The sequence below is a fragment of the Marmota monax genome, unplaced genomic scaffold, assembly GCF_021218885.2.
Source record: "Marmota monax isolate L192 unplaced genomic scaffold, Marmota_monax_Labrador192_F-V1.1 WCK01_AAM20220418_F8-fsc00048, whole genome shotgun sequence".
Lineage (NCBI taxonomy): Eukaryota > Metazoa > Chordata > Mammalia > Rodentia > Sciuridae > Marmota > Marmota monax.
The window spans coordinates 793313-816575 of NW_026694895.1; the positions used below are offsets into that span (position 1 = coordinate 793313).

The 23263-nt window shown below is 40.9% G+C and overlaps 1 protein-coding gene across 2 annotated transcripts in view; it reads left to right on the plus strand.

Annotated features, from left to right (window-relative positions):
* Positions 1-6942: 6942 nt before the first annotated feature.
* Positions 6943-23263, plus strand: part of Acvr1 (activin A receptor type 1) — a 130644-nt gene continuing 114323 nt past the window's right edge. For both annotated transcript variants that reach the window (XM_046426883.2, XM_046426881.2), the window contains exon 1: positions 6943-7073. The gene's annotated coding sequence lies outside the window, so the exon portion shown is untranslated. The remainder of the gene's footprint in view (positions 7074-23263) is intronic.

Consider the following 23263-nt stretch of genomic DNA (forward strand, 5'->3'; position numbering starts at 1 on the left):
TCATGTCCCTTGCTCATGATTTGGGAGACCTGCATGATTTGGCCAGGCCACATCAATGTTCTTTTGTGGCTTTTGATGAAGTTTCTCTTCACTTCAGTTAAACTAGTATTGTGCAGGTTCCTAGAAATCTAAGCTAAATCTTTATCCTCAGAAAGCTCAAATGTATCTCAGCAACATCAGATAATTAGCCTTTTAGTAATTTCTACTAAGGTTGAGGAATTTCACAACTGAGAGCCCTCCAAAAATGCAACCCACCCCTGACTCCATAGCTGAGGAAAAAGTAGGCTCCATAATCTGAAGTTACTTGTATAAGGTCACACGGCTAGTTCTTCACTATATGTAATTAACCTTAGCAGCTGCTCTCTGGAGCAACAAAAGTAGGTTAATAAAAAGGAAGCCCTTGGATTTTAGATATTGGTGGAATTGGGCTACATTAGGACTTAGAAAATTAATTTGATTTCTTATCTATGAAAATGTCTTCATGATGCCAGTGCTCAGAGGGACCAACCAGGAAAAGAGGAAAAAGAATATTCCCTAAAAATTAAAAGCCACCATGATGCTGGGTTCTACCAATAACCACACAGTGATATTTAAAATGTATTTGTTTAATTTAAGGAAGAAATTAATTTGGTCTTCCTGAGGGCTTCACAGGGACTAGGTTTAGAAATCCATGTCTAGATAGTGTAGCTAAATTAACTGTACTTAAGTAAATTAGAAACTCAAGGAACTCCCCAAAGTGAAGAAGACCATGGAAAGGTTCAAGGGTATCTAGCCCTCAAGGCCAAAAGGAAGTGGGTCAGGAGGAACCGCCTAAGCAGGCGAAGAATGTACATGCAGGCTCTGAATTTTTTATTTTTGGTACTGGGTATTCAACCCACTAAGCTACATCCCCAGCCCTTTTTATTTTTTTTATTTTGAGACAGGGTTTCACTAAGTTGCTAAGGCTGGCCTCGAACTTGCAGTCCTCCTGCCTTAGCCTCTGGGGTTGCTAGAATTACAGGTGTACACCACCACACCTGGCAGGCTCTGAATTCATTGGGAAATTTTCTTTAGGAAAAAAAATGGACCTAACAGCCAAATACAAAAATGCCAAATTTCAATTCCATTCTCAACACTGTGCCTTCCAGTTCACAAATATATCTATGTGAATTCCTCACCAGTTAGATTTTTTCCATGACCTGTCAGACCCTTTAAAAGTATGTGCATTTTTATTTTTATAATGCTTATTACTTCTGCTTATGAAAGTAATGTTAAAGAACCACTTGAACTCAGAGACATGTATAAAGAAAAAACAAAAAACACTTCTGCTTTGTGTGGAAGACTGCATATCCCCAGTTTGCAAAACATTGGCTGAACTAAAGCCTCATTTTGTATCTTGAGAGAGAGAGAGAGAGAGAGAGAGAGAGAGAGAGAGAGAGAGAGAGAGAGAAATGGAAACAAAGAAAATAATAAGTCAACCACAATCCATGATAAGTAATGAAGATCCTGACATATTTTCTTGTAGTCTTTTTTTCTTTGTGTATGTGTGAGCTTGAGGGATAAATGTGTTTATAAGGGGTTGGAATTGTAATATTACCTTTGTGTTCAATTTTTTTTTCAATTTATGTTTTATTATTTCATTTCCAAAGTTATTGGATGATGATTATGCTTTCATACAAATCTTTTTGCGATTGATGATTATTTTTATAGCACAAATTCCTGAAATGGTATTAAAGTGTCAAAGTGTATAAATATTTTTAAGATGTTTGATACATACCATCTAATTGTCTTCCAGAAATTGTTATTCCAGTTTATAGCCTCCATAGTACTGTTCCTTATAAAGTCAATCTTACCAACAGATATTATGCTCGATTATATAAAATAATTGATGAAATTTTATATCTTTTTTTAAAAAATTGCTGTTGTTGCTTGTTTTGGTGATACTGTGGATTGAACCCAGGGGCATGCTACCCCTGAGCTACCTCCCCAGTCCTTTTTTACTTTGAGATAGGGTCTTGGTAGGTTGCCCAGGCTATTCTGGAACTTGCTATCCTCCTGCCTCAGCCTCGGGAATAGCTTGAGATTACTGGCCTGTGCCCACTCAATAAGCTCTTGAATGAAATGCACAATTAATAAGTGACTGATACACCCGAAAAGTTTAACTTGACCATAAACCAATGTCTGTACTGACAGATTTAACTATGTACCTCTTAGAGAAAAGGGTGCCAAGCTTAACATGATTTTTAGTGATCCTTTTAGCTTATGATTTTTGTCTTTTACCTCCTACTTTTCTGATGCAGTAACTTCCACCTTTAGAACATTGATATTGATACTGGTTTTTCTGTGGGTCTCAGGATTAGGACTAAATTTCAGACCTCAAGACATTTTAATTCATCATTCTTTAAGAATAGTTATGATGAAATTGGAACAGTTTTTCTCACATTTGAGTAATATATAGACACCTTTAAAAGGAAAAAAAAAAGCCTAGGGACATTCAGACCTATGGGACTTAAGATATTTTTATTAAAATAGCATTTAAATAAGCTTCATGTCCTTATTGATGCATAGACAGCAAAAAAGACTATGGGGTCATGGTAGGCATTGTTGTAGATATTCATATGATCTAGGATATGCATAATTATTAATTTCTTTAATGTGGCTTTTAAAAAACATTGTAATTTGAGCGAAAGCTCCAATTTTATGAATTCATAGAGAACTTGGAGACCACCTAAGAGTCTATATCCTGGTTCTAGCCTAACAAAACAGAAATTGGAGACTCACTTTATCATAAATCTAACCACCAAACTTGGCTTTTTTTTTTTTTCTTTCAGTGCTAGGAAATAGACTGGTACCGGAGCCTTGCCCATGCCAGGAAAGGGTTCTACCACTGAATAACATCCTCAGGCCTTTTTATTTTATTTTGAGACAGGGACTCACTAAGTTGCTGAGGCTGACCTTGAACTTGTTATCCTCCTACCTCAGACTCTGGAGCAACTGAGATTGCAGGTGTGTGCCATCCATTAAGTTCACCTGTTTTTCTAAGCTGTTTGGATGCCTACCCAGTCTTCAGTGCTCAACTTGAATGTGAACAATTACTAACATAGATATATACTAATATGCATATGCTTGTAACTATTACACAACTATGAAACACAAACTAAATATGAACAAAATTATAAAACCAATGCTTGGGCTGGGGATGTGGCTCAAGCGGTAGCGTGCTAGCCTGGCATGCGCAGGGTGCTGGGTTCGATCCTCAGCACCACATAAAAATAAAAATAAAGATGTTGTGCCACCAAAAACTAAAAAATAAATATTAAAAAGTTCCCTCTCTCTCTCTCAAAATAAATAAATAAATAAAACCAATGCTTCAGATAAACCTTATATATTGGGACAAATTACATTGTTTTGCTAGACAAAATTGTCTGCTCATATCCACAAACATACTATTATAGTTTTCTAGGAAGAGTGTTTTTTGTTTTGTTGTTTTGCATGTCCATTACTGAATGAAGAGACTTATCAGAATTTGTTTTTGTCTCTTAACCATTAATCTTTATTTTTCTTCAAGAAACTTTTAGAAATTGAACTGGAGCACATCAATCCATCAGGATTTTCATTAATAACACCAGCTTTAGAACATCTCAACAAAATATTCTTTGAAAGAATTTGTTTCTGGAAGCTGGTAAGTATAACCAAGCTAATATTTGATTTATGGATTTTAATATAACATTTTCTCTCTTTTTTCTTCTCATTGTTAGAGGTCAAACTCAAGAGATTTACACATTGTAGGCAAGCACTCTATCACTGAACTATATCCCTAGCCCCAAACATGTTCTTTTATTCCATTATGAAATGAAACTTTCACTGGAATCAAAAAGAAATGACTTAAAATAAAAATTACTCCATGTAGATATTTAAGTATTTTAAATGAAAATTTTAAGGATTAAAATTTCTGTACTGACTCATTTATTGTTTATAGGTCTAACAATTTAACTATAAGAGAAGTGGTGTGCAAAATTTTGTGGAATAATTTTCCTCAAATTTTATAGAAAAATACCATATAGGACTCTTCGGTTGCTCAAGACCCTATTTCCTAATAGTTTTTGAGAGCTGTTGACTTTTAGAAATGAACATGTTGATCTGAGTGTAAAGGAGGAGGATATGCAGAAAACAGAAGACATGCCAATTCACAATGCAGCAGGCAATTAATTAAGAAGAGTCCTACTCCTTGAAACATATGATTGAGGAGATCTGAGAATCTTAGAATAACAGAAAATGTATTTCCTCCAAGTTACTTTACTGGTGTGATTTCCCACCAGTGTTAAATTAATGCATTAAACCTTGGGGTAAGGTACTGATTCTAAAAAGGAGCAATTTGCACCTCAGGAGACATTTGGCAATATCTGATTATCACAACTGGGGAGAAGTTTGTCCTATTGGCATCTAGTGGATACAGGTTGAAGATATTGCTAAATGTCTTTCAATGCAGAGGATAGCATGTCAATTATCCAGCCAAAAGTGTCAACAGGGCCAAGGTTGAGAAACCCTGTATTAAGGTGTTAAAGCCTGAAGGGGTGTATCCTTGAGTGAGTGTAGAGGGAGGATAGTATCTTAGTGTATTCTCATGCTTTAGACAATCATAGTATAAGATTAAAAGCACTACCCAGAATCCTCCCATATAGCCTCCTGGAACACAAGTCAGTCATAGGAAGGTCCCAAGTTAGAGAGTTTTGCACTCAGCCAGCCACACAATAAGACCATTACCAAAAACCAAAACCAAAACCAAAACCAAAAGACTGCGTAAGGAACAAATGAAAGTAATAGTTCAAAGCATAACAATATTCATCAATTCATTTATTCACTTACTCAGCAAACCTTTATTAAGCATTCACAGGTACCACTCTGCTAGTCATGGTGAGAAGATAATGAACACTATCAAACCTGGTTCCTGCCCTCATGGAGCTTACAGCCTAGAGGGTACTGTAAAGAAGGCTTCAAAAAGAGACCAGTTTATCAAAAGAATACTCTATAAATGTACATGATAGAAAAACAGCAGTTTGAAAAGCATTCACGTGTATTCTCATTTGAACTGCGTAACCATATTATGAGACAGCCTTTAATTCCTTATTAGGTTAAAAGTGTGCACAAGGTCAAAACGGATTTTAAGTGGCAGAGCCAAGTGACATTGTTATTATTGTTCCATACAGCAGGGATACATACAAGCAGTCTTCCTTTGATTTGACCTGGAATTTCTTCTCCTGATCCTCACCGAACATATGTATAAAGTCTTTTCCTTATTTAAAAAACAAAACAAAAAAAACCTCCAACCTTCTCCATCTTCTTGTTTACTCAATACCTGGGGATTCCCCCACCCCCCCCCCCCCCCCCCCCCCCCCGCTAGCTGTTCCTTGTATGTATGCCTGTTTCTAACTAGATTGTAAACTCCTGACCTGAAAGATCAGATCTTCCATTTCCTTTGCAACCTTTTGCAGTACTGTAGACAGTCACCCAATAAATGCCCTCTGCATGAATGGACCTGTAGAGATAAAAATACTTTACTGTATTCCCATTTATTGGTGTCATGCTTTTATTTTGCTTTGTGTGAAGACTGTACGTTATAGACTTCTAGAGGGCAGAGAAAAAGGCATAGCGCTTCCTTACACTCATCAGGCACCATGCAAAATTTGATCCTTGCATGTCTTTTTGATGCTCTGGATAATATTAGCATACTGGGGTGTTTTTGTGTATCCAAGGCTGAGGTTGCCAGCCTCTCTGCGGTGGGGAATGTTCCTTCCTTTGCTCTGTAAACTCCCATGGCGCCTAGGACAGGGCTAGATTACTGCAGAAGCCCACCCCGACTCCCAGATATGTTTTTATTACCAAGGAAGCCGACTGCGAAAATGGCAAGGGCTTTCATAACCCAGACCTTGCGAGGAAATGAACACAGTGGAAGGGGATTTGTAGGCAGGTCAGAAATGGCCTGGGTGAGAATGCTGAAGGTTCTCTCTGAGAATCCAGCCTAAGCCTGACAAGCAGGGCTCGAGATGCATGAGGCCCGCAGTTCCGGGGCCCAGGAGGCAGTCCGCCCGCCCGCCGGCCTCGCGCGCCCCCGGGAGCTGTCCAGACGGCCCCGCCCGCGCCTACCTGGGCACTCACCCGCGCCGCGCGGCCTCTCCTCCTCCCACCCCGGCCGCGGGAGCCCGGCTCGGGCCTGCCCCGCCGCCTCCGAGGAGCCCCACAGGCGGCGCGCTCGCAGTGTCCTCCCGGCCAGGCGGCCAGCTACCGACCGGCTAGACAGCGCCCGGCGCGCCGGGGGCGGCGCGGTCAGGCTCGGCGGGGCTCGGCGGGCTCGCCCCGGGCCGGGCGCCTGCAGGGGGCGCGGGGACGGCCCCGCCCCGCCGCCTTCCCTCTCCCTCCCGGCTCCCTGGATCCGCGCCGGGAGGAAATGATGTGTTGCTGCCTGGTTAATCACAGCTCCAGACACTCATTGGCCGAGCGCTCCGCAGCCACTTCCTCCTCCTCCTCCCGCTCCGGCTCCTGCTCTTTGCAGCCGCCGCCGCCGCAGCCTACCCCACGGCGCTGGGGGAACTTTTCTACTCTCTGTGATCGTCTCCCCCACCGCCCCCGGGGCAGCCCCCACCCGGCGCTCCCGCCCAGCCCGAGGCCGTCCTCCCGGCTCGAGCCTCTGCGCCTCGGGAAGTTTATTCCGCCCGCCCTCCTCCCCTTCCTCCTCCTCCTCTTGCTCTTCACCCCGCCTCCCCTCCCTCCCCCGGCTCTTTCCCCCGGGTGGCTGCCGCTGCCGCTGCTGCCGCTGCCGCTACCAGCCTGTTCCTCCGCCAGCCACGCCGGCCCGAGGCTGGGAAGCCCCTGGCCCCACACGCCCCTCCGCTGCAGCCGCCGTCGTCGCCGTCACTCGCGGCCGGCCGCCGGCCCTCGGCCCCGCAGAGTTCCGGGCTCCCTCGCCGGCTGCACCGCCCCGCCCCGCCCCGCGCCCGCCGGGGCCGCCCGCCCCGCGCCGCGCCGACCTGCAGCGCCCGGCTGCCTAGCGCACTCCGCCTCCCCCGGCTCTGCCCCCGGCCGCGGCGGGACCAGAGGTGAGAGCAGGTCGTCGGCCGTGCTGCGGGAGCCGGGAGGATCGAGGGAGGAGGGAGCCTAGCGGGAGAAGAGGCAGGGTTGGGGGTGGGAGGGTGGGCGTCTGCGGTGCCTCCCCCTCGCTTTCATTCCTTTCTCCCCCAAGCTTGATCCCCTCTCGGTGGGGGGAGCAGTCGCGGAACAAAACTGTCTTGCCTTGGGCCTGAACTGCTGGTGGGATACGGACGGGGAGGGCAGAGGCATGGAGCAGGGGTCTCGGCTTTGCACTGGGTGTGTGTGTGTGTGTGGGTGTGTAGTGAACTCCTTCAGGGTGTGCGCTTCAGACTTATAAATCGATCTGGCCATTCGGCCACGGGGCTCACCTTCCTAGCTGAGCTTGATAGAGAGTAAAGAGATGGGCGAATCACCCCCACCCTCAAAATATCCATCCCTTCCAAGAGGAATTTTCTGCTGGAGAGACAGCCAATAAACTCTGCTCAACTCCCTCCCTCCCTCCGTTCTTCCTAGCTGCAGTTTCAAAAAGCTTCAAAGCCAGGAATGTGGGATTCATCTTCCGATCCCCAGAAGGCAAATGTGGTTACAGATGTTGCACGGTACTTTGCCAAGTTTAAAACCCTTCCTTCAACACTGTAACCAAAACAGTGAGGCTAGAACCTTGGGCGCGTTGGGGAGAACTGTGGGCTTCTGAGGCCGCTGGATTCAGACTTCCGTCGGGTTCTAGACTGGCTCAGCTCTGTCCAGTTTGTGCCAGATGCGTCTCCCACCCTCTCCCCATTTTCCCTGGTGTTTTGAACGCTCCTTGCATGGGAGGGAAGCTGTGGAAGAAGCTACTTGAGGAAGAACACATTCCACTTAGCAGAAAAAAAGTCTTAGGTTAAAAAGTTGTCATTAATTGGACTTTTGTAGAGAGGTAGAAGGTAATAGAATGGATTTGTTCCTTTTATTTATTTATTTTTCCTTTTCTCTTTTTTGAGCCATGGGAGATAGGTCTTAGAGGATGGGAAAAGGAACCGACCCTAAACATATTTTATATATTTGTGAAGAGACCCTCGAATGGAGACATTATCCATTGATTTTAAAGAATCCTGTCCCAGCGATACAGACTACTCTGACAGCCCAAGGGAAGGCGGTGGCAAAAAATAGACACCACCTCCCTTTTCCCCCAAAAAAATTCTTCCTGGAAAGGTGGTGTTAAGAAATTTCAGAGATGGGCTGATCCAAGTGGCGGGCCTTAAATGGAAACACTATAGTATGTCCTGGCACTTGTCTCTGGAGGTGGGTTGCTGGCCAGGGGCCCAGGCTTGGGCAGCCGGCAGACACTAGACTTGTGCTGACCTCAGACACCAGCTTGCCATGCAGCGTTACAATGTGCAGACTGCTTAAGTATGAAATATGGGCCTCACCCTTGTCATTAATGGGGACAGTGGGGTCAGAAGGTTATTTTAGGACTGGATAGGATCTAGATCACCATCTCCTAGGATCAGATCATTTTGTGATTCAGTTACTTTTGTTTTCTGGTCTGGAATCATTTTTTAAAAATGCAAGTATTTTTAATTTGAAATGTATGCCTTAATTTGATGTGTTTTGTGTTGAAAATAGCATTTCTTCTGTCACCCCTGATGCAAGTACTCAAAGGTGGTGAATGATGTTGAGATAAATTCTGGGTAGATGACATATAAAGGACTGGCTATGCACAGATCGGGTTCACACTCTTGTTTTACAGCTGTATTGCTGAGTTTAATTTCAAAAGGAGAGAGTGGTTTTCAACAAAACTTGATTTAGGTAGTAGTCTTACAACTTTTGTGCCTTGGGAGAAAGTGATCATCTAAGTAATTTAAAAGAGTGTTAAGGATGCAGAGTAAAGATGCCATGTTCAGAAATGGAAAGAATTTTCAAAGTGAGAAATTTAATTTGATTAATAGCATTGTGAAATTTTTTTTTTAAAGTAGTGATTTACCAGATTTTATTCCTGCAACTATGTTTGGAATAAGAGAGACTGAATCAGTAAATATAGATTATGCCTCTGTCTTAGCCAAGACTCAACTGGACTAGTCCTGTGGTGATCTTGATAAGTTTCTAGGTAATTCTTAGGGTTCGATTGAGTATCTAGTCTTCTAAGGGAGGAGGAGACAGGACAGAAATGGATTTGAAAAATGATCCTGTTCTTCAAGGTCACAAGGTGAAGATGGAATCAATGCTGGACTGGGAGCTGTCCTTTGTGGCTTGTTTGGCTGTTGGATCCTTGTATCTTGATTTATTTTTATGAGAGGAGATCTCATGCCCAAGTCATTAAGAATTAGGAGAAGCAAGCCATTGACAGTGGCAAAACCCTCTGATATGTGTGTGTGTGAGTTTAATGACAGGATAATTTGGGGGTGTTGGATATGAGCCAGACACTGTTCAGGTCTTCACATGCACTTTTTCACCTCATTTTCTAAAAGCACCATATGCTTTATTATTATTTTACCCTTCTACAATAAGAAATTGAGGCTTGGCAAATTTAAATGGTGGAGTAGAGATTTGAACCAGAGGTCTGTGGTATTCTGGAAAACTTGTTCCGGGCTACTCTTGCCAGTGATTACTAAACTTCATGTATTCACACACTGTCTTCATGAGTTTTCCGTAACTAAGTCTCACTTAGTCTTTATTTAATATGTTTTTTTATAGCATCAGTCCACCTTTTCTTTAGAAGAAACAAATAAAACAAAACAAAACACTAACTATCTTTCTAAGAGGTAACTATCTATTGCTGCCATATTTAGAAAGCCAACTCACTTTTTTGGGAATAGGAGGTGATCTTCAAGATGCATTTATACTTGTACCAAAACCTCAAATTCAGGATAATGATTACCTGGTATGTGTGTGGCCTGGGATAAGGGTGGACAAGGTAGGCAGATGATACAGTATCGGTGATGTTCTGGTTTTTGGGTTGGGTGTTGGGTTCATGCATGCTGATTTTATTTTTAGACTTTATAACCTACATATGTGACACATACTTTTTTTCATAAAATGATAAAATTAAACACATTATTAACATAATGATTACTTGGGGAATATTTCACTGCACTCTGCCAACTATAGACAGCTTGGTGTCTTGTATAAAGTAGGCACACAAGAACTATTGGCTGGTTAAGAAGACCCCAGGTAATAATTTTAGAGCCGGCTGATTATTTGTTATACTTGAGTAAAGCTGAGGTACATTGCTTTTTCTATTGTCTCCTCCTTCCACTCTCATATCCAGTGTTATGTCTGAAGTAATGGCATAGGCTGCAGTGGTGTTTCTCCTGAATTCTCTGCTGTTGTGGGAGACATGATTGGGTTGCAGCTGGCACTTCTCAGCATCACCTTGTCTTATATATCTAGTACTTGGGATGGGGCACAGAGTGCTGTTGTGAAGTGTTAAAATGCTTTGGTTTTTACCCAGGGGTAAAGTGACCATTCAGAGCTGGAAGTGGTATTTAAGTTTAAGCAGTGACTGGGTAAAATGTTAACAACATTAAACTGGTGAGGCTGGGAAATAAAGCCATCAGAGGTTTTAACTGGAATCCACAGAGTCCCCTGTTTTATTTTCCCAGGCAAGTATTGGGCACTGTGGCTTTATTCCTGGAAATGAGGATTTGGAATTAGGCTTCCTGGTACAAAATGCCTTCTTTGATCTTTTGGAATGAAACTTTGTGTGTCCCCCCCCACCCCCACCCCACCCTGTGGCCAATTCCAGCTCACAGAAGAACCAAACAGAAGATTTCCTTCTTTTTTAGCTGTTGACCATAGACTGCTCTTGCTTGCTGTGCTACTTTAAGAATCAGAAGTTCCAAACCAGGATCTGTCTGTTGGAAAGGACATTTAAGTGAAAAGACTCCCTTTTTGAAAGAGCTTCATCAAGTTGGTGTGGTTGGCACATCATAGCCTTTGGTTCAGAGGAGAGGTTGGTTTGGCACTCAAAATTGACTCATAAGAGACTGAGCAGACAAAGAATTGTGGGGGAGGTTGGTGATATAGCTCCGTGGCGGGGCACTTACTTGAGGTCTTGAGTTTGATTGCTAGCATAGCAAGAATAAAAGAAAGAAAAAAGAAAAACCAAACCAAACCAGAGACCCATCAGCTTTCTTTTTAAAGGGAAAACAAATATACCCCTGCCCAATATTCATGTTGACTGCACAGTCAAGTAATATGCTTGTGCTCTTCTAGGCAGTTCTGGAAATCTGAGCTTGTTTATAAGTCTGAAGGCTCTTATGTGATCCATGAGAGCTTTATTTTCCGGAGCCACCATTACTCAGTTGTTTGACTTTTGGGTTTTCAGTCTCTGACCAACATTCCACTTTGCCTGTTAGAGTTGCTTCATTGTTTACTCTGGGTATCTGGCCTTTATTTCTGTGACTGGGAAAGTAACTTTAAATTAGTCCTTTCTACATTTTGTGGAAGTGGATGCAGTAGGTGAATATTGTTTGGGGAGGGATGGGGTGAGGTGAGGGGCTGCATGTGTCCTGATGGATCTCCAAGAGGTCAGCTGTCTTTCATCCTGAGTCCTGGCCTTGGCTGCCTAGCCCTTTGCATTGTCGTGTTCCCCCCCCCACCCCCAAATCCCGTTTTGGGGAGAGCCAAATCCTTCAGGGATCAGAGTAATCTCATTGCCAGCAAGAATGCATGTTGATCTTGCCTTTTGACAGTCTCCTAGCATTTTATCATCCCCATTCTTCATTCTGGTCCTTGATTGAGCTCTCTGAGGGCAAGAACTTCAACTTATTCATTCTTCCATTTATTCTTTCGATACAGTTCATTCCCCTTCACCAATTTAAAGCCTTTCCAATTGTCTCACTGGGCTCCTTGAGGGCAGGGACTGTGTCTTATTCATCTTTTGTGTATCTTTTGCACCTAACATAATGCCTGGCCGAGACCACACAGCCAATAAATCGTTTTTTAATTGCTAAAAGAATGAATGGATGATTATGTGATAGGGGAGCAAAGGGATGCTGGCTTCTAGGGAATCAGTGAATTCTCAGAGAAAATGATAACAGTCACCGGTCACTGTGGTCCCAAGCACGAGTGTGAAGCAGGGAGAACAGACACTGTAGGTAGAAGGAAATATATTTGTTTACCCACCCCTTTGTGCCTTTTTTGGTACTGGGGATTGAACCCAGGGCAGGGCGCTCTACCACTCAACTGCATCCTTAGCCCTTTTTATTTCTTATTTTGAGATAAGGGTCTCCCTAAGTTGTTGAGAGTCTTGCTAAGCTGCTGAGGCTGGCCTCAAACTTATTATCCCTTCATTTCAACCTCCTGAGTGGCTGGCATTACAGGTGTGTGCCATCTTGCCTGGCCTCTCTTGTGCTTTGCTCTAACTCAAGTCCTCACTCCTGCTAAGCATATTCTCTACTACAGAGCCACATCTCCAGCCTGATGCACCCTTTTTTTAATGCTTAATTGTAACTTGTACTTAGTGAATATAAACATTTATCATATTCATTTCAGTGTTTGTTTCCTTTTTATTTTATATTTAAGGGAAAATTTTCCATTTTGGGGAAGAATATCAATTTTTTTTAATTTTTATTTTTTTATAGTTGTAGATGGACAGCATGGCTTTATTTGTTTAGTGTTTATGCGGTGCTAAGGATTGAACCCAGTGCCTCCCACATGCTAGGCAAGTGTTCTGCCTCAGAGCTACAGTCCCAGTCCTCAACTAATTTTTTTATACCCTGTAGAGCAAGGAATCCTGCATTAACGTGTGTATGGCTGGGCCCCAAACACTTGGTGAATTGACTCATTTACTCCAGTTTTCGCCTGTGGTATAACTTGTCAAACAGTTGTCAGAGCACAGAGAGGTAGGCAGTGCTTACGTCAGAGGTGAAAGAATGTGCGTGATCTCTTTGGAAAATGGATGGAACCCAAAGTAAACTCCTCTTCAGATAGGTTTTAATGGCTGATTTGAATGGGTACCACATAGAACTTTTCAACTTGAATACGTAATGACTAGGCATTTCGTTCATCTTTGAAAGTCCAGATCAGCCATTCATAGTCACCAGGCAGCATTGATGCCATTGAAAAAGAAGATTTCTGTAAGTTAAAAATTTTTTTTTTTTTTTTAGATATTCAGGGAAGAATTGTTGATTGAACCACTAAAAACAAAACAAAACAAGAACGAAAGCAATGAAGCATTTGGGTTTTATAAGAAAAGGAAAAAGAGGACAAAGGAAGTAGGGGGTGATGTTGGACGAAGCTGGATGTTTAAAGTGGGATGATACTTGGAGTTTGGAGAGTGGGTGCTGAGAAAAAAATGTGTAATAAAAAGAACTTGACAGGAATGGAGGGGATGGGTTGAGATGATATTTTAAAGCATGTTGTGAGTCTTTCACTATTGCAGCTACTGATAAGTGGTGCTGTACGCTGGGCAAAAATATAATGTGCTTGACTATTCTTAAGTGGTAAGTTAATGCTTATAAGCAAAAATCTCCAAGAAAGCTGGGTATTTCTGTCTCCTCTTTATGCCAAGGACTTACACAGTACAGAAATGCAGGTAGGAACAGTCAGGAGAAAAGGATAGATATTATCTAAAGTGACCCTCACCTTCCTTTTCATAAGTAAGGAAAATGGTTAGGGACAATGTGCCAAAAGATATTTTTCACATGTTTTTCAAACTTGAAGAACCTGAACAGTTGTGAGCAATAGGTGGCTAAAACAAAAATATTTATTGGTATGGTCCAGTTAAAAAAAAAAAAAAAAGGAAAAGGTTAATTTTATTTCAGTGTTTTTAGAAGACGTTTGACTCTTGGCAATACATTTTTCATCATAAGCTAATACATACACACTCATACATGCTTATTAAAAAATAAAGCTGAATTACAAGTTCCACAAAGCAATATTGTAATGCTTTCTGTTTTGTATTCACTTTTTATTAAAAATTCTGATACCTATCTACTAAGTTGATTTTACAACTTGCTAATAGTTCATAATCAGCAGTTCAGAAAAAAAAAAAAAAGAAACCTGTTCTGGGTGTTGTGGAAATTAAGCTTAATTTGTTTATTGAATAGCTGCTAATCTAGATGAGGATATTGTTTTTCATCAGTTCTACAGAAAGGCCTCACCCCTATGCATCCCCTCCCCCGCCAATTCTTTTCTCTGTTTTAGGGTCTTTGCTTGTTTCTCCAAATCAGATTAAAGTGACTAATATGTGTTTTGGACCAGCTTCAAGAGTGCATTATCATCTTGATCCCAATCAACATCAAAGGTGGGGCTGATTGACTTAAAATGGTGGCAGGAGCCCTTAGCTCCCTGTTGATTTAGATCATATTTGAATAGAATGGTGGTTTTCAGTAATAAGGGGAAAGCAGGAGTACCTGCTAGCACCGAAAGGATGAGAGGGTGAGAGGGAGGTGGGGAAGATGACTCCATGTATTATTCAGAATTGTAAAATGGAAGGTCAGTAGAGACACCTCTTTATATTCAAAGACATAAACACTTAATTTTTGTCAGTTGTCCCTCCTAAAATTTTCCTGTTTTCTTGCTCCTTCATATTCCTGCTCTTCTTTATCTTTCATTTACTGAGCATATAGTATGTCTTATTGTGCTTGGGACTAGGCATGGGATTTTGCTGAGCAAAACCAACTTGATCTTTTTTTTTTTATTGGTAGCCATTAAGATCAAGTTGGTTGGTGGATGTGTAACCAACTTGATCTTAAGGCTACTTGAATAAAGGGTGAAGAATTATACATCTAACTATACATGGCAGAGCACTGAGTATCTCAGTCCCAAGATATAGAAGGATAAGGATCACCCAACACCTTTGAGGAAGTATCTGTTTGGCTAGCTTTTGAAAGAGGTACCATTTTGATATTATCATTTTGACAAGTATCTGTATATATGTAGGTTGTAGACTAGGCAACATTCTAGAAAGAGGGAATGGGGCAAATAAATGAGGTAGTTGGTTTTTTGTTTAGGAGCTGAGTTATACAAAACAGGTGTGCCTAATTTTAATCACCAGAATCAGACTCCTGTCTTAAGATGAAGCTTCTCAGGGAGTCTTGCAAGATCTCAGACAATTGGAAGGAATGGCAAGCTTTATGAAGTGATTTGATTGTGTGGATTATATTAAGCTGAAAGCCACAGAAGGAAGGTAAGGAAGGGAGATTTGGAGTTACACTAGAGTTTCCTTGGAATGCCAGGCTGAAGGTTAAGATAATGGAGGCCTTGGTTAGGTCCTTACTTGCAATATTTCATTGAATTCTCATACCCACTCTATGAAGTAAGTACCTAGACTTGCTATCCTCCTTTTACAGGAGGAAAAACTGAGACCAAGAGAGGTGATGTAACATGTTGGAGATCATACATCTGAACTTTAACCCAGGCTGTATGTTCCCAAAGTAGCATGCTCTCTAATGTAAGTGGAAAACTAGCAGCCCTGAGCTGAATGCACCTGAGTGTTGTATTTTGTTTGCTATTGCATTTTAAATGTTTTCTTAAGGAATACTTGACAGTATTTAAAAATGAGGAAATTTCCCATGAAAAAAAAAAAATCTAGATTTCCAGCTGCTCCAGTAACATTGAAAACATCCGTAGCCCTGAGACCTTGTTCCTGCAGGAACCTTCCAGAGCTTTTGATTGTGTCTGTCAGGGGTGACATGTGCATTGTACTTGCCACAGTCCCAGTTCTTCCTGTTTTCTCTCCTGCTGAGGCCCAGCATTAGTGGCTCCTTATTGTATATACTTGTGGTATTTTTCTGTTCTTTCTCCCATCCTTCCCCCTACCTCTGCACAGCTCCCATCCGTTACGGGGGATTGAATCCAGAGGTCCTCTACCTCTACTACTGACTATATCCCCAGATCTTTTTATTTTTTTTTAAATTTTGAGACAGGGTTTCAAAATAGGAAAAAACAGCTCTAGATAACTATCTTCTGTATATTAAAGATTGGAATTGCCGAATCAAGAGTCATTTGCACTTTATACTTGAAATTTCAACACTGTTAGTACCTTGAGTGTATTTTCTTTGCTACTGTGAGTGTGTATTTTCCATGTGGTACTAGGGATTGAATTCAGGGGTGGTGTAATACTGAGTTGCCCAGGCTGGCCTAGAACTTGTGACCCTCCTGCCTCAGCCTCCCAAGTAGCTGGGATTACAGGTGTGCAGTGCTGTGCCTGGCTGGTTTATTGATTGATGGATGGATTGGAGACAGGATTTCACGCTGTTGCCCAGACTGGCCTCCAGTTTCTGGATGCAAGCATTCCTTCTTTCTCAGCCTTTCAGGTAACAGGGACAACAGGGACATCAGTCCACTGTCCTCAGGTACTAATTTTTTTTCCTATGAATATTGAACTGTATTCTCTATTGTGCATGTTTTAGTTCTGAGTTGCTACATTCCTTTGAAAGGCATACCTTTGTGTATGATAATTAATTTAACCAACCTTTTGTTGTTACTTTAGGTGACATTATATATTACAGTGCTTCAGTGACTAACTTTATATATATTTCATATCAACTTTATTATTTGTGGTTTTACTCTCTGTGTTTCCAGTTACCAGAGGTCAACTGGGGCCCAAAAATATTAAATGTAAAATTTCAGAAATAAAATTTATAGATTTAAAATAGCTTTTATCACACCATTTTATTATAATTATTCTATTTTAATCTTAGGGGTTAATCTCTTCCTGGGCCTAATGTATAAATTGAGCTTTATCATAGGTAGGTATGCATAGGAAAAAACAGCTCTAGATAACTATCTTCTGTATACCAAAGATTGGGAATTGCTGAATCAAAAGTCGTTTGTACTTTATACTTGAAATTTCAACATTGTTTGTACCTTAAGTGTATTTTCTTTGCTACCATGAGTGTGTATTTTCCGTGTGGTACTAGGGATTGAATTCAGGTATAATACTGAGCTTTATCTCTGCCCTTTTTATTTCTTAATTTGAGACAGGGTCTTGCTAAGTTGCCAAGTTTGGCTTTGAACTTGTGACCCTCCTAGATCCTCCTACCTCAGCCTCCCAAGTTACTGGAATTACAGGTGTGTTCCGCCATTCCCAGCTGAATTAGGTTTTTGATTAGTGTTTAAAGCAGTGTGGTATGGTGTGAATGAGAGCACAAAGACTCTAGCAGTGTATTTTTCTGTTGTAAACCAATTGTGTGGCCCAGGAATGTAATTTTCTTAACCTTTTTCTTCATAGTGCTTTTCCTTTCCTGTTTGTCTAGAAGGGCACAGACTCAGTTATTTCCAAAGTTTAATAATGCGTTGATTCTCTTTCAGTCTCTTTTTTGGTTTTTCCAGTAAATGGAGCTTGATGATTTTTTTTTTTTTTTTCCCTCTCTCCGTGCATAAGTTTGAGTCTTGAAGAACTCTGGGCTTTGGAAGCTTTGCTAACCACAGCTTTACTTTGATTGTTTTAAAGCACTATGTCTGGTTTTTGCCTTATGTTAAAAGCAGAGCTTATATGGCTAATTATCTTTTTTTTTTTTTTTAATATGGTGAGTGGTAAGTAGGCATTTAGTGACCAAGAAACTTGTATAGTCAGCTTTTTAATATTGATCAAGAATAGAGGCAATGGATTTTTAGACTTAGGGTAAAAGTTTTATTTTTATAATAGCTTTAAAAAAAAAGCAGTAGGTTTGTGATAGACAGTCTTTAAGAAACAGCAAAATTTTATTTATGAGTTTGGAGCAGACCAGAGCAGACAGCTTTTGATGTATTCTATAATGTGAAGAAGGTAAAATAGTGCTTGCTTGAATTTTTGAAGTATTTAATCAGTATTCTTTAACAAGATAATTGGATTTCCTGGTGGTTACCAAATTAGATATATTTAAAAATTTAAATTCAAGTAAACAACATTATATAAAATTCATGTTTATTCTCTAAACTGCATTTCTCTCTCTCTCTCTCTTTTTTTTTTTTTTTTAAGAGTTGGCTTCCCTTAAGCTAAGTAATATATTTGAATTTTTCATTTGATAGATTTGGAAATTTTGGGTTGCTAATATAAATTTTTCTGGAACATTTTTGAGCCCTTGGTTATACTTATTTAAAAAAAAGTATTTACTGTCTTTAAATATACACATTTATTCATCTAGCTAGAGTAGCAAAAAAAGAAAAAAAACACACCTAAATGTTCTATCATAGAGGTTAGGTTTTATTTACATATATGAAACATGGAATCATATGTAATCATTAAAAATACTATTTTAGGTGAATTTTTAGAGACAGATTTCACTTTAAAAGTTACTTTCTCAAAGAGGCTTTGTCAGCTATTCCATCTAGATAGATCCTTAACACTTTTTTTTTTTTTTTTTTGTATTTTACATGTACTATACTGTCAGTATATCTATGGGGTAAATAAATACCAATGAGAACAGGTACTTTGTTTAGTACAGTGTGTGTGAATGTGTATGTGTGTGTGTCCTATGCCTAGTATACTTCCTTATCTATAGGAGGTGCACAGAAATTTTTGGAATGAATGAGTGACCATGAAGAGTACAGAAAATAACATTTAAGTAGAAAAAGCAAGACACTGAAAACTGCATAATTCTATTCACATAAATTATGCACAATTCCATAAACATAAACATAAAATGTAGTACTTTCCAGATTTGTGGTTATATACATATGGATGTAGAGGAGAAGAAAAAAGACTAGCAGGAAACAAACTGAAATGTTAACAGTTAGTGTCTGTGCTGTGGGTCATGCATAATTTTGAAGAGAATCTTAAATATAAACGAGTGAAGTAAATATTGGAAGATTATGTCACCTCCATAATGTATTTTACCCCTTCAGCATTAAAGGTGGTCACCTTACCTAAAATGATGTATTACAATGCTGTGGCCTTTCCTCCTCTGGAGTAAAATGTACTGTATCTTTGTAGTGTGACAGGTTTTATATCTACTTTCGGATTAAATTATGATCTGAGAGTTGCACTTTTGATAAACTGGTTTTAATTTCACATCAGTTGAAGCTAAAGGGTAGGGAAAATATATTAGATCTGGTACAAGTGTCTAATTATAATTATTGACACATTTTCAAATGCTCTCTTAAGTGTGATACATGGCCCATGATTTTGACAGCTGTGACTACATTAAACCTGCTAGAGTAAGTACTCTTTTCACAAAGGTTTGTTTAAACTTAGAATTGTCAGAAAGATTCTCTGTAAAGTGGATGATCATAGACTTAGAGGTGAAATGGTGGTTCATATCCCACTGTGCCTGGTAGGTTTTAGTCGTTGATGTTAATCAGAAGATTATCTGGGTTTACTTTTTATTTCAAGAAAGCTGGCATTTTAATTTTTCTACAGTGTAAAAATTATGTGATGCTGTTCTTTTGTGATTTGACTCTGAAATGCTAACATTGATTCTACTTATTTTTTTCCTACTGAGGGTTCCAAGCCACATAACTCCAAACCAACAGACTTGATGTTGCATGACAGTTGTCTTTTCTTTTTTTTTTTTGTCTGCCTGCCTACCTGCCTGCCTGTCTTATGCTGGGGATTGAACCCAGAACCTCATACCTGCTGAGCAGGCACCCTACCACTGAGCTACATTCCCAGCCCCAGCCTTATTTTGTAAGTCTTCCTGGTGTTATATCCTTTTCGGGTATTGTTTCCTTCCATTTATCTAAGTTTAGTGAGTAGCTACTGTATGCCAGGCACTGAGCACATAGACAAAAGAGTTCTCAGAAAGCTTAGTTTGGCAGAGGCAGAAAAACAACCTAGATATAACAGAAGCACCAGAATAGGGCTGTAAACATAAAATGAAATTGGATGCAGGGGCTGGGAATGTGGTTCAGTGGTAGAGCACTTGCCAAGCATGTGCAGGGCCCTGGGTTTAATCCTCAGCGCTGCAAAAGAAAAAAAGAGAAGGAAGAAAGAAAAACGTTGGGATGTTCTGTAGTTTTGTTTAAGAGGTCACCAAGGAACGTTTTCCTAGGGGAATGATGTTTTTGACCTTCTTATGATGGTGGAGTAGGAAGTTATGGGATTGCGAAAAGGTCGTCTAGTCACAGAGGCTTACAGGAAAGAGAGCGTCCTTTAAAATTGAATCTGAGCAGAACCTTGCTATTCAAAGTATGGTACTTGGAATAGTAGTGATGACTTCATTGGAAAATCAGAGTCTTAGGCTACTCTGAATCCTACATATGGGAATCAGCTTTGTAATAGTATCCCCAGGTGACTTGAATGCTTCTAAACGTTTGAGAACCATTGGGACCTTGAGTCTAGGAAGGGGTAAAAAGTGAGAGAACTGGGAAAATATAAACCACTTAAGGAGGTTTTGTTTTGCTTTTTAAACAAGCATAAAGTTGTTAATGGATAAGTAACATCAATTTATATTTTCCAAAATTGTCTAGCAGTCCTTACAAGACAACATTTACCAAGGATGTTTCTTGAAACCTAAATCATGCTTAAGGTCCTGCACAAAAAATACTCCTCAATTCCAAGACATGCAGGACATTATATCCTTCTTTCAGACAATGTGAAATGTACATTGGAGGTTCTAAAAAGTCAGTCTTGGGAAAAGTCATTAACTTAATCATTTCTACTGGGATATCCCTGGGGTCTTCCAAATCTGTTCTACAATTGAACCTTATGTAGCCTTACAGCTGTTAGCACCCCAACCTTAGAGTGTCACATTTTGGGAAATGGTAGCATTACTTTTCAAACTTCAGACACTTTGCCTTATCTGTAGGGAGACCGGCTGCTCTGGTTTGCTTGGGCCTCAGGGATATCCTAGGACACCAGATATTTAGTGCCAAAATCCTGGACAAACCAAGGTGAGGTGGAGATATCCTTTCTATCTATTTACCATACACATGATTTGACTTCCTCTGCCCCAGGTGAGCTCAGCCTTATCCCTTTTTTTTTTTAGAGAGAGAGAATTTTTTTTTTTAATATTTATTTTTTGGTTTTCGGCAGACACAACATCTTTGTTTATATGTGGTGCTGAGGATTGAACCCGGGCCGCAAGCACGCTAGGGGAGCGCACTACCCCTTGAGCCACATCCCCAGCCCATCAGCCTTATTGCTTAGAATGCCTGTTTCAAGAGCAATACCTCCCACCCCTCCTTGCTGTCCCTGCCCCTGTTAGGGGATTTCCATATTAGGCAAGTGCTCTACCACTGGGCTACCTCCCTAGACCTATTTCAGGGTCATTTTCTCTGTCTCTTTCTTCCTTTTAATTAATCAATCAATTAATTAATTAATCAATTAATTTTTCCTGTACTGGGGGTTCAGCCCAGGGTTTTATGCATACTGGGCACTTGACAAATGCTCTAACACTGAGCTACCATCCCCAACCTTTTTACTTTTTAAAATTTTCAGTAGTGCTTCAATAAGTTGCCCAGGCTGATTTCAAACCTGTGATCCTCTGTCTTCAGCCTCTCCAGTAGCTGAGATGACAGGCATGAGCCGCCATGATGGGCTCTGCAGACACGTATTAATGGAATGGTTCCCACATTTCCTGTGTTCTGTTTTGTGAGGTTTTGATTTGGGTGTTCTGATTTTGAAAGGTCCCCAGGTTATGTGCATGAAAGTTGGTTCAGACTTATTAAGTATGCTACTTATGGAGTTGTTTTAACATATGATAGAAAAAAAAATAACCATTAGAAATAAAAGAGCCCAAATACCACTTAGGCAGCCTGTTGGTGGATCACCAGTAGTCTATGTTTCACACTTTGGGAAATGGAGAGTAGCAATTTGGGAAAGAAAGGAGGAGGGCTGTATTGCTTGCTTGGTGACAATTGTGACTAGAGAGAATGGTGACAGTTTTAAGGACTTTTGGGAGGGTGAGCTGATGAGATGTGGTGACTGATCGGATCTGTGGGGTGGGGGCACAGGATGGGAGGAGGAGGATATCTGATAACTGAGGCTCCCTGTCATAGATGGTTATAACAGAATAGGAGGAATAGAGCATGCTGCAAGACAGGCTCAATTTAACAAGCTGGGTTTGAGGGTCTTGAGACACTAAGATAGAGCTGTCTAGTGGTTCTTCAGAAGAAAAAGAATTAACAGATCTGAGGAGAGCTCTAGACTGGAGACAGATTAGAGCTTCTCCTGACCCCGGCAGCAGTGAAGTACAGGTGGGGATCAAATTCTGCAGGAAAAAAGGGAGAGGGGAATCTGATGCCCACAGCCCCCAGGGTGAGTGCTTGGACAAGGACCCAAGAGAAGAGTGTGGGAATAGCCCAGGGTGGGTGGGACACTAAGGGAGCAGGAAGGGAAGGCTCCTCCAGATACTCCCATCAACCAAATGGGCAAGAGCTCAAGCAGGCCATGTGCTGGTCGCTTATGATGTCACTAGTAATGCTTGTGCAAGATAGGCCTGAGGAAGGAAGCCATATTACAGTGGGCTGAGAGGGAGGTACGGCTAGAGCAAGTGACTTTTTCTAGAACCTTTGACCGAAGAAGGAGCCTGGGTTGGTATGGGACCTTAGGGACTAAGTCTGGATTTGTTTGGGGGAGTCGTTGTCATCCTCTGGTTACTCATGGAGTTTTATTTCCACAAAGAAAAAAGATGACAAAGAAAATTCAGATATTCATAGAAGAATTGCCAGAGCCCTCTGGGGCTCCACAAAATTGCTTTACTTTCTTACATAGCCACTCACCTTGTCTCTCCTTCTTCCTTGAAGCTCCCCTTGTTATTCCCTCGACACAACAATCTCAGTGTCTGAATTTATATGTTTATAAATGTCATTAAAGATTCTTTTTATGGTGATGCTCAGGCAGCATGTGATTAAGTGTTCAACCTTTGTTCCTATGTTTCTCACGTTCATGGAGGGCTCTGTAGCTTACCAAAGCAGCGCCACATCTTATGTGATCCTCTTAATCACCTTGTTCAGGAGGCAGAGCGGAAAGTAATATTATTCCTCTTTACAGGGGGAAAAAAGCCCCTGAAGTTTAAATGTATCCAGGAGGGCTTGCTGATGATGAATGATTTAGTGATGGGTTCAGGATGGAATTCTGGCTTCCTGGTATTTTTTTCCGTTATATTAGCTGGAAGGGTTGTCTCCATTTTTTTTCCCCTTTCCATTAGTTTTTTTTTTTTTTTTTAATTTTTTATTGTTGAATCCCTTGAGCGCAGCTACCACATGTTAATTGTTGTTAATATTGACTCATCTGTTCACTGTTGCCTGGAGAACGTGGGTGATGGTGATAGTGGGCAGGAGGACTCTTTGGCCCAAGCTTCCCTCTTTTATAAGATGTGTCACATCTTGACCATAACCTTGAATGGTA